Source organism: Callorhinus ursinus, unplaced genomic scaffold (genome assembly GCF_003265705.2).
Source record: "Callorhinus ursinus isolate GAN/ISIS: 27379988/994484 unplaced genomic scaffold, GSC_fseal_2.0 scaffold4, whole genome shotgun sequence".
Classification (NCBI taxonomy): domain Eukaryota; kingdom Metazoa; phylum Chordata; class Mammalia; order Carnivora; family Otariidae; genus Callorhinus; species Callorhinus ursinus.
Genome location: NW_027397066.1, coordinates 114,238,374 through 114,249,921, shown reverse-complemented (window position 1 = coordinate 114,249,921; position 11,548 = coordinate 114,238,374). Strand labels below are relative to the sequence as shown.

At 37.5% G+C, this 11,548-nt stretch overlaps 1 pseudogene; it reads right to left on the bottom strand.

Moving 5' to 3' along the window:
* LOC112825986 (cytoskeleton-associated protein 2-like) overlaps positions 1–10,476 on the bottom strand; it is an 86,028-nt pseudogene extending 75,552 nt beyond the window's left edge.
* Between the last annotated feature and the right edge of the window lie 1,072 nt (positions 10,477–11,548).

Below are 11,548 nucleotides of genomic sequence, written 5' to 3'. Positions count from 1 at the left end.
TCTGGGGGAGGGGTCTGTTGCCATGGTTCCCAAATGTCTTTGCCAGAGGTGGAATTGCTGACCCGGTCTAAGTAATCTGCTCGGGTTTGCTCTCGGGAGCTTTTGTTCCCTGCAAACTTTCTGTACAGCTTTGGAGGACGAGAGTGAAAATGGCGGCCTCCCAATCACCGCCCTGCAGGAACCGAGAACTCAGGGCCCCACTCCTCAGTGCACCCCCAGAGAAAAGCAGTCAATCACTCCCATCTCCTCAGTCTCTAGCCGCACTCCGTTCTCACCTGGCCTGTGACCGAGTGTTTCTATCTCTGGCACCAGACACCGTGTGGAGTTTCCAAACCCAGCAGAACCCTGTGGTGCGCTCCCGTGCTGTCCTCCCAGGGGAGGAAGGGGAGTCTCCCCGGATCTGCTGCTTGTTGGGTCCCTGATGGAAGAGCGGTGGTCCGAATGTGTCACCGATCACAGTTTATGGCAACCCCCAGCTGAGAGCCCACTCCTTGGCTCTGTCTATGCAGCCAGCTTCTCCACTCTGATACCTGGGTTCTTTACACACTGAGGCATCCCCGGTCTTTCTGTGACCCCAAGGGTCCTGAGGCCACACTGTCCCCACGAGGGTTCCACACCCCGCTTAGCCGGGGTGTGGAATGATGATCAGCATCCCTCAGTGGAGCCAACTTCTAAAAGTTCCGATTTTGTGCTCTGCAGCTCACTCCTATAAGTAAACAGATCTACTTCATTTTTTTAAATTTTATTTTATTATGTTATGTTAGTCACCACACACTATATCATTTTTGATGTAGTATTCCATGATTCATTGTTTGCATATAACATCCAGTGCTCCATTCAATACGTACCCTTTTTAATACCCATCACCAGATCTACTTCATTTTTAACATCACCATCACAATATATATAAACATATGTGTATACATAAAGGTATATATATACTTTTTTTGTGAGAACAGTTAAGGTCTACTCTCTTAGTTAATTTCAATTATATAATATGATTTTATCAACTATAGTTACCATGCTTTACATTAGATTCTCAGACTTTATTCATCTTATGACTGCAAGTTTGTACTCTTTACCAACCTTTGCCTGTACCCTGCAGCCCCCAGATCCTGGCAACCATCTTTCTATTCTCTGTTTCTGTGAGTATGACTCTTTCTTTTTCCAAATTCTACATATAAGTGATACCATGCAGTATTAGCCTTTCTCTCTCTGGGTTCTTTAACTTAGCATAATGCCCTCAAGGTCTACTTATGTTGTAAATAGCAGGATTTCCATATTTCTAATGGTTGAATACTATACACACACACACACACACACACACACGATCACATTTTGGGTTTTTTTAAGATTTTATTTATTTATTTATTTGTTTATTTATTTATTTGAGAGAGAGAGAGAGCATGAGGTCGGGGGGTAGTAGCAGATGACATGGGAGAAGGAGGGGGAAAGAATCTCACGCAAACTCCACACTGAGTGCGGAGTCCTACTCCAACTCAATCTCATGACCTGAGACCATGACCTGAGCCAAAACCAAGAGTCAGACGCTTAACTGACTGAGCCAACCAGCCGCCCTTATATATAATCACATTTTCTTTATTCATTCATTCATCCACTTACAGACAGTTTGTTTCCATATCTTTGCTATTGTGATTAATGCTTCAATAAACATAGGAGTACAGATATATCTTCATATCCTATTTTCTTTAACTTATTTAAATTCTAGTTAGTTAACATACAGTATAATATTAGTTTCAGGTGTACAATATAGTGATTCAACAGGTGCCACACAACACCTGGTGCTCACCACAGTACGTGCAGTCCTTAATCCCCATCACCTGTTTCACCCATCCCCCATCCCACCTCCCCTCTAGCAACCCTCAGTTTGTTCTCAGTAGTTAAGAGTCTGTTTCTTGGTTTGCATCTCTTTCTCTTTTTGTTTTCCCTTTGCTCTTTTGTTTTGTTTCTTAAATTCTAACAGGTGTGAAGTGATATCTCATTATGATATGATTTGCATTTCCTTGATAATTAGTGAAGTTGAGCACCTCTTTAAGTACCTGTTGGCCATTTGTATGTCTGCTTTGGAAAAATGTCTATTCAGTTCCTCTGCCCAATTTTTAATCAGATTATGTTTTTTTGTTTTTGTTTGCTATTGAGTTGTATAATTTCTTTATATATTTTGGATATTAACTCCTATCAGATATATGATTTGAAAATATGTTCTTCCATTCATTAGGTTGCCTTTTCATTTTGTTCATGTTTCCCCTTGCTGTTCAGAAGTTTTTAGTTTAATATAGTCTCACTTGTCTATTTTTGCTTTTGCTGTCTTTTCTTTTAGTGTCAAATCCAAAAACTCATTGCTAAGACTGAGGTCAAAGAGTTTTCCACCTATGTTTTCTTTTAGGTATTTCACAATTTCAGGTCTTAAATTTAAGTCTTTATTTTGAGTGGACTTTTGTGTAGAGTCTAAGATAGGGGTCCAGTTTCATTCTTTTCCATGTGGCTGTTCAGTTCTCTCAACACTGTTTTTTGAAGAGACTATCCTTTCCCTCTTGTGTATTCACTCCTTTGTCATAAATTAATTGACCATATATATGAGATTATTCCTGGATTCTCAATTCTGTTTCATTGATCTCTATGTCTGTTTCTAGACCAATACTGCAGTGTTTTGGTTACTATACCTTTGTATTATAATTTGAAATCAGGGCATGTGATGACTCTAGCTTTGTTTCTTTCAAGATTGCTTTGAATATTTGGGTTCTTTTGTGGTTCCATACAAATTTTAGGATTGCTTTTCTATTTCTGTGAAAAACTGTCATTTGGAATTTTGATAGAGATTGCATTGAATCTGGAGATTGCTTTGATGAATATGGACATTTTAAGAGTGTTAATTCTTCCAACCCATGGTCATGGAATATCTTACATTTATTTGTATCTTCTCTAATTTATTTAATCAATGTCTCATAGATTTCAGTATACAGATCTTTCAGTTCCTTGGTTAAATTTGTTTCTAAATATTTATTTTTTATGGGATTTTATTTGAGGTTGTTTCTTAATATCTACTTCTGAAAGTTTCATGTTAGTGTATAAAAATATAACTGATTTTGTATATTGATTTTGTGTTTTGCAACTTTAATGAATCCACTCATTAGTTATAATATTTTCTTGGTGAAATCTTTAGAAATTTCTATATACAGTATCATGTCATCTGCAAAGAGAAAAATTTTACTTCTTCCTTTCCAAGTTGAAAGCATTTTATTCCTTTTTCCTGCCCGATCTCTGTGGCTAGGGCTTCCAATACTGTGTTGAACAAAAGTGGCAAGAATGAGTATCTTTGTCTTGTTCTGAATCTTAGAGAAAAAGCTTTCAGCTTTTCACCATTGAATATAATGTTAGCTATAGGCATGTTGTATACGGCATTTATTATGTTGAGTTATGTTCCCTCTTTATCCAGTCAGTTGAGAATTTTTATTATTAAAGGATGTTGTGTTTTGTCAGATGCTTTTTCTATATCTATTGATTTAATAATGTGTTTTTCTAAGATTTTATTTATTTGTCAGGGAGAGAGAGAGAGAGAGAGCACAAGCAGAGGGAGAAGCAGGCTCTCCACCTAGGAAACTGTTACAATCTAAAAGAGCCTGAGGAGAGATGACAGTGAAAAGTAATGTGGGGGTGCCTGGGTGGCTCAGTCTGTTAAGTATCTGCCTTCAGCTCAGGTCATGATCCCAGGGTCCTGGGATAGAGTCCTGCATTGGACTCCCTGCTTAGCAAGGAGTCTGCTTTTCCCTCTCCCTCTGCTGCTGCTGCTGTGTGTGTGTGTGTGTGTGTGTGTGTGTAATAAATAAATAAATCTTTTAAAAAATATAAATAAAAATTAAAAAAAATACTAAGATAAAAGAAAAGTCATGTGGGATCCTGCATGGGATTTTAGAACAGAAAAAGATACCAGTGCAAAGTAAGGACATCTGAATAAAATACAAACTTTACTTAATAATTATAGGTCAATATTGGTTTATTAGTTGTAACAAAATTTTTATATTAATATAATATATTAACAGAAAGGAAAACTGGTTGTGAGCCATTCAGGAACCCTCTGCACCACCTTTGCTGCTTAAATAAGTATACTATAAGTATACTATAGTATAGATAACATATCTATACTATATTTTGTTTTATTCTCTGTAAATCTAAAATTCTTCTAAATAAAACATTTATTTTAAAAAAAGAAAAAAATAAGGAAGTCTGAAACTGCTTCCAGTACACTTTGTGAGGATGTTCCTATTTCTATGCCACCAGAGTTTTCTCAAAACTTCCTGAAGCCTCCAAGCCTGAGGGGTACATGGTGGGGCTACTCTGAAGAATGCAGCACTATGGCTTTCACTCCAACTCTGTGCATTATTTTGTAACTTGGGCTCAAAGCAGCTGTGCTTCTGCCCCAAATCCCCCCCCAAAAAAGACTTTTAAAAATGTCTTTTCAGGTTTTGGAACTTGCAGGACAGAGAAGGATGCAAAGTGAATCAAAAGGGGCAAAAGAAGACTGTCCTGCATGCTCAGAAAACTCTGAAAGAAATTTGTCTTTCTATACTGGATTTATAACCACAGATGTAAAATGAACTAAGTTTTATATAACAGCAAAAAAGCCAATATTAAGTATTAAGAAATAATAGCAATCATCCCTGCATCTTAATGTGTTAACTATGTTCTTTTGATTTACATTTAAATCGACGGCATTTGCAGTGTGTTTGCATTAATAGAATTACAGACTTTTCATTAAATGGTTTGTGTTTTGAAAAACTGAAGTAATCTTGGGCAAGTAAACAAGTAAACTTGTTTCTGAAAATGACTTAGGAATTCATAAAAGACCATGAATCAAACAACAGCATCAAGTGAATTTACCAATGGTTTTCTTTGCTATCTACTTTTAAATGCCAAAAACAATAATACTTTTTTAAATGGTGGGAAAAGTTCAAATATTCTATTTATTTATTTATTTTTTAAGATTTTATTTATTCATTTGACAGAGGGAGACACAGTGAGAGAAGGAACACAAGCAGGGAGAGTGGGAGAGGGAGAAGCAGGCTTCCCGCTGAGCAAGGAGCCTGATGTGGGTCTTGATCCCAGGACCCTGGGATCATGACCTGAGCTGAAGGCAGACACTCAACGACTGAGCCACCCAGGTGCCCCAAGTTCAAATATTTTAGTATAATTTCACTTATTTTCAGCTCATAGGTGTTTTTCTCTATGTAAAAAGAAACACTCTGACATGTAAATTTTTTTAAATTTGTTTCATATTTTAAAAATACAGCAGAGCTTCAAATAGAGAAGACAGTACAGCCAATTACTTAATAGAATGGAAAATTATTTTGAGATCTCTATGCACATTTCTTCCTTTAGTTATAATGTTGTTATACTAATAATGGCATGCATATGTGTATATATACATCCAGACATTTATAAATCACTATGTGGTAGTTAATTTTATGTACCACCTGACTGGGTCATCAAGTACCTAGATATTTGGCCAAACATTATTCTGGGTATTTCTGTGAAGTCGTTTTTAGATGAAATTAACATTTAAATTGGTGGACTGAGTTAAGCGGATTGTTATCCTACTGTGGGTGGGCCTCATCCAATTATGTGAAGCCCTGACTAGAACAAAAAAGCTGACCCTACTCAAATAAGAAGTCTTCTGCTTGACTGCCTTTCAACTGTGACAGTAGCTTTTTCCTGCCTTTCCAATGAAACTGAAATTTCAGCTTTTCCTGATTCTTGAGCCTGTCAGGTTAGGGACAGGAACTACACCATTGGTTTTCCAGTTGGCCAGTTAACTCTGCAGATCTGGGACTTGTCAGCCTCTGTAAAATGTAAGCCAATTCTTTTATTATTATTATGATTATTATTAATTATCTATCTATCTACAGAGAGAGACAAAGACAGAAGGAGAATGAGCCAGAGAGAAATCAGAACCAATAAGATGTATGAATGTAGGTTTACTTTCTCTGGAGAACCCTAAACAATACACACTGCATTTGATTATGACTAGCCAGTAACGTAGTGACCTATAAGCAATTATTTTGGGAGCCATAGGTACTTAAAGACTTTTTGGGTCAGGAAAGAAGGCATGGAAATGTTATTTGATCTTTGCTTTCAAGTAATCTTCATGAATTCCGGAAGTTCAAGATACCAGCTAAGGCTGATTATGGAGGAGGAAAAAAAAAATGCTGTGGCTGGAATTTTAAAAGTTTAATATAAGAATTTATATTTCAATTCTAAAAGAATGCTTGCAAGGTCAATTTACTTCTAGAAAGTTCTAATCATAAGTTTCCCATCAATGGATTCACACTATGGAAAACTAAAGATCCATTTAACATCAATTTTGGCCAAACTTTGGAAAAAATAGAAGAAGAATTTTGTAAAGAAAGTAAATTTTGGCCAATTTGGCCATTGCAGAAAGATATTCACATTGTGTCTAAAATAGTACAGTTTACCTTGGAATAAGGTGTTTCTATGCCTACGAATTCACATCAACAATATTTTACAATGCCAAGCTCAGGGAGAACCACAGCAGCAAATGAGGCATCCCAAAGGGGATTTCAACAGGACCTTATACGGAATATTTAGCTATTAGGACTGTCAAAGGATGGTTGCAGTGGCAAGGAGCAGGCTAGAGTTTTGACCTTCAAGAGGAGTACCAGGGACACAAGGGAACAGTAACCATCTAGTTCATATTCTGAGGGGGCAACAGAGCAAGCAATGAAAGTGAACTAGGGAGTGCAAAGAAGTGGGGGAGAGCTTGGATTATGCTTGGCAGGAATGGCTTTTTCTCCAACTTTAACATGGGGTGCTGGAGATAGTAGGTCAATTTCTCAAGTTTGTTGGAGAGTTGTACTTATTTGGTTTTTTATTCCCTGAACTTTGTGTGACCCAGTCAGGTTTCTATACATAGAAATACCAAGAAGAATTTTTTCTTTTTTTTTTTTCTTTTTTTTGAATCATGGCATTATGAAGCTCTACAAACTTTATGCTGAATGGTTGAACTGAACTCCTAATCAGCCTACCTATGCATATTTATACATTTTTTATTCATCATATTTGTATGTAGGAAACTCAGATGGATTGTGATACTGAGTTCCATGATTTTCCAAAATTAGGAGATGGTGTAAACTCATTTCAAGTATATAGAAGGGAAGAGTTATGATCTCGACAAAGTGTTTCTTTCAAGTCCTGGTGGTCACCCATTCACTCTCTGGTTCACTTTACTTCTTACTTACTATGGCCTTGCTACTTGCCATCAGTGTGTTGACATCTGCTCTTAAATCAAGGATCGTATAATTAGATGAGGTAGTAACTGAATCTTCATAAACTGATTTTTCTGGAAGGTTTTGCTTTCTAACATAATTATGCTTTTAGGTTGGTAAAGGTATCTTTATCATATATCAATTCTTTGGAATTCTGTGAGTATAAGAGATATCTTTTAAAGCTTTACTTCCCGCAGAAAGAGCCACTTTGCTTGGATTCTTAGGTGAAAAAAAGAAAAAGTTGTGTGTTTTTTTTTATATAATGCAGAAATAGGATTGTCATTATGCTTTATGAAATTTCATTTAATTTTCTCTCTTCCACTCACCTCACTAATTCATATTTTGCCTACTTAACTATCTTCTGCCTGCGGTCACATAAACCCTGTCTAAATATCCTCCAAAATGTGGCTTCATGGTATATTGGGGTCAGGGGCAAATAGCTGTCATCAACAACAACAAAAATACTTAGGGAATGACATATGTTTGTTGTTGTTGTTCTTTTAAATTTAACCTCTATCATCTTCTGCTCATAAATAAAATAACATTTTAATACCAAAACATGTAAGATATAACCTTGGAATTTTTTTTAAATTGAAGAATAAATTTAAATTATGTAATTCTTATGTATCTTCCCTTAATTCTCTGTGACTTGATAAAAACCTTGTCATTGATTGATTTTCAAGATTATATTGGGAATCATTGGCTTCAAGAACATTAACATTCAGAATCTGACATTCTCACAGACTTTGAAAAAAGAACATACATTTGTGTTGTTCCTAGCAGTTCCTGTCCACCTTAAGATCAATCTGCTAAATTTAGAGAGAAATGGCTCAGTGGACTTCCATAGACCAACTTACTGCCAAAACTCTTCTATAATAAAATGTTATATGATTTCATATATACATAATGTAGTTTAAGATTTTCATCTATACTTTGTTCAAGAACAGAAATATAGGGTTTCTGGGAAAATATTTTCATAATTATTATATTTTAGAATAAGGATATACTTAAACATTCATTTATTTTTTAAATTAGATTTTAAAAATGAAATTACACCTTGTATTGTCTTCAGTTTTTTGTGTGTGATTTTATAGTTACAATTTGGATAGCTGATGTTCACTAAATAATATCTTATACACTCTCCTCTGAAACTGATGTTTTAAATGATTTATTAGCAAGATCCCATTGTCTCTAATCAAATTCAGTACAGCTTGTTCATTGCATACATTTCACTTGAGTACATTGTTCAAATTAGGTTATTCTGGAAAATTATTGTTTCAAACAGTATGCCGCAAAAGGAAGCAGTCTCCATAAATAGCTAATTGAGATATATATTTTCAATGACTAAAGGAACTTCTGAAAGTTTTAGCAGATGAAGTTCTTGGTTTAGTACTATTTGTAAATTAAGTAATAAATTGCAATAATTTGCAATTTACAATGAGTTGAATTATAAATCTTAACTTCTTATTAAGAGGATTTTTAACTGTGTTTTCAAGTTGGACAGTGGTACTAGAAGTATTGTAAGACAATGATATCTATGCATATGATTATAATAATATAATTTTCTCTGAGAGCTAGATAAATCCTTATATAAAATAATGAGCAATTACTGCTTATGAACAGTCACTTGCTATACATAATTAGAATGTCTACAATTAAAATGGAACATACAAATTTTTAACAACCTTGAAAAGTATCAATTTAGAGCAAGATATATTCTCTCTACTACACAAATGCACCTCTGAAAGTTTTTTAAAGATTTATTCATTTATTTTAAGGGGGTAGTATTAGAGAGAGAGGGAACCTTAAGCAGACTCCCTGCTGAGCACAGAGCCTGATGTGGGCTTGATCTCAAGACACTAAGATCATGACCTGAGCCAAAACTAAGAGTCGGGAGCTGAATTGACTAAGCCAGCCAGGTGTCCCTGAAATGTTTTTAATTGGTATATATGCTTGCTGTCTGGAATAATATAGTTATTGGGTTAATGCCCATTATTGAAATAGATGCTGGGATGTGTCCCTCAGATTCCTCCAGCTTTCAAGACTTTTGATTGCTGAAGGGTCAAAACTGGGCCCGTCTCCAGAAATCCCCCTCCCCCAATATTAGACACATATTGTGGGAACAGCCAGCTTCTAATGACTGATCAGTTTGTGCAAAGCCCCAGCCACCTTACCCCAAGTCATGCTATGTTGAAAGAATTATCCCAATTTTGACTTCTCTAAGGGAATACCCAAGACCCTTGTTGCAACCACATCTTAGTCCAACCTCCCTCTTTACTCAATCCTACTTCTTTACTCCCTTATGAAGTTGGTAAACAATAGTAATAATATTATGTTAATTCAACTAATGATAAACACGGCAGAGTTAATATAAGAGACCTTGGTAGGGCAAGATGGCGGAGGAGTGGAGCCCTGGATTTCGTCTGGTCTCAGGGATTCAGCTGGATAGGGATCAAACCATTCTGAACACCTACGAACTCAACAGGAGATTGAAGAGGAGAGTAGCAACAACTCTCTGAACAGAGAAGCGACCACTTACTGGAAGGTAGGACGTGCGGAGAAGTGAATCCGAGGCGATATTCGGAGGATAGACGGCGGGGGAGGGGCCTCCATCGGCCGCTTCTGGCAAGTGATAGAGCCGCGGAGCACAAAATCGGAACTTTTAGAAGCCGTCTCCGCTGAGGGACGTCGCTCCAGTGGCTCAGCAGGGGGTGGAAACCTCGCAGGACAGTGTGGTCTCAGGACCCTCGGGGTCACAGAAAGACCGGGGGTGCCTGAGTGCAGCAGAGCTCCCAGGTACCGGAGCGGGGAAGCTGGCTGCAGAGACGGAGCCGAGGCGCGGGATCTCAACTCGGGGTTGCCATAAACTGATCCGTGGCCCAGTCGGACCACTGCTCCTCCAGCAGGGACCCAACAAGCAGCAGAGCCGGGGAGACTCCCCTTCCTCCACCAGGAGGAGCGGCGCGGGAGCGCACTGCAGGGATCTGCTGGGTTTGGAGACTCCACACCAAGTCGGATGCCAGAGACAGAAACGCTTGGTCACAGGCTGGGTGAACACAGAGTACGCCCGGAGACGGGGGAGACGGGAGTGACAGGTTGCTTTTACCTGGGGGCGCACCAAGGAGCGGGGCCCCGAGTACTCAGCTTCTCCGGGACAGAGATGAGAGGCCGCCATTTTCGCCCTGGTCCTCCAAAGCTGTACCGAGAGCTTGCAGGGAACAAAAGCTCCTGAGGGCAAACCCGAGCAGATTACTTAGCCGGGGCAGACATGGGCTGGCAATTCCGCCTCCGGCAAAGACGTTTGGGAACCATGGCAACAGGCCCCTTCCCCAGAAGGTCAGCACGAACAGCCAGCAAGCCAAGACCAAGTTTACCGATCAAGGAGAACGGGAGAACTCCAGCGCTAGGGGAATACTGCACATAGAATTCATGGCTTTTTTACCATGATTCTTTAGTCTTTCAAAGTTAATTTTTTTAACTGTCTTTTATTTTTTAATTTTTCTTTTTCGCTTTTTCAACCAACATCTTGTCAATCCCTTTTGTAAAAAAAACATTTTTATTTTTCATTTTTACAGTCATATTCTATCCCTTCATAGTAGTTACCCTTATTTTTGGCATATATATATAAGTTGTTCTCTCCTTAAAATTTTGAGATACAATTTCTTCTGACAGATCAAAATATACCCTAAATCTCTATTGTATGGCTTTGTTTTAGTCTCCTGCCCAATCATATTCTCTCCCCCCTTTTTCTTTTTTTTAACCCTTTTCTCTCTTTTTTTGAACAACTTCTTATCTTATCAATTCCTTTTCTAAAATTTTTTATAATTTTCATATTTACAGTCATATTCCATGCCTTCATCGTATCAACCCTTACTTTGTACATATATAAGTCTTTCTTTCTTTAAAATTTTCGGAGGCACTTTCTTCTAACAGACCAAAATACACCCAAAATCTAGTGTGTGGCACTGATCTATGCACCAGCCTGACCATATTTCATCATATTCTGGTTTTTTGTTTTGTTTTATTTTGTTTTGTTTGTTTTTATCTTTTTCTCTTTCTTTTTTTCTCTCTTTCTTTTTTCTTTCTTTCCCTTTCTTTTTCCCTGGTTTCAGGTCTTTTCTGATTTGTTTAGAATATATTTCCTGGGGACGTTGTTACCCTGTTAACATTTTGTTCTCTCATGCATCTGTTCTCTGGACAAAATGACAAGATGGAAAAAATCACCTAAACAAAAAGAACAAGAGGTA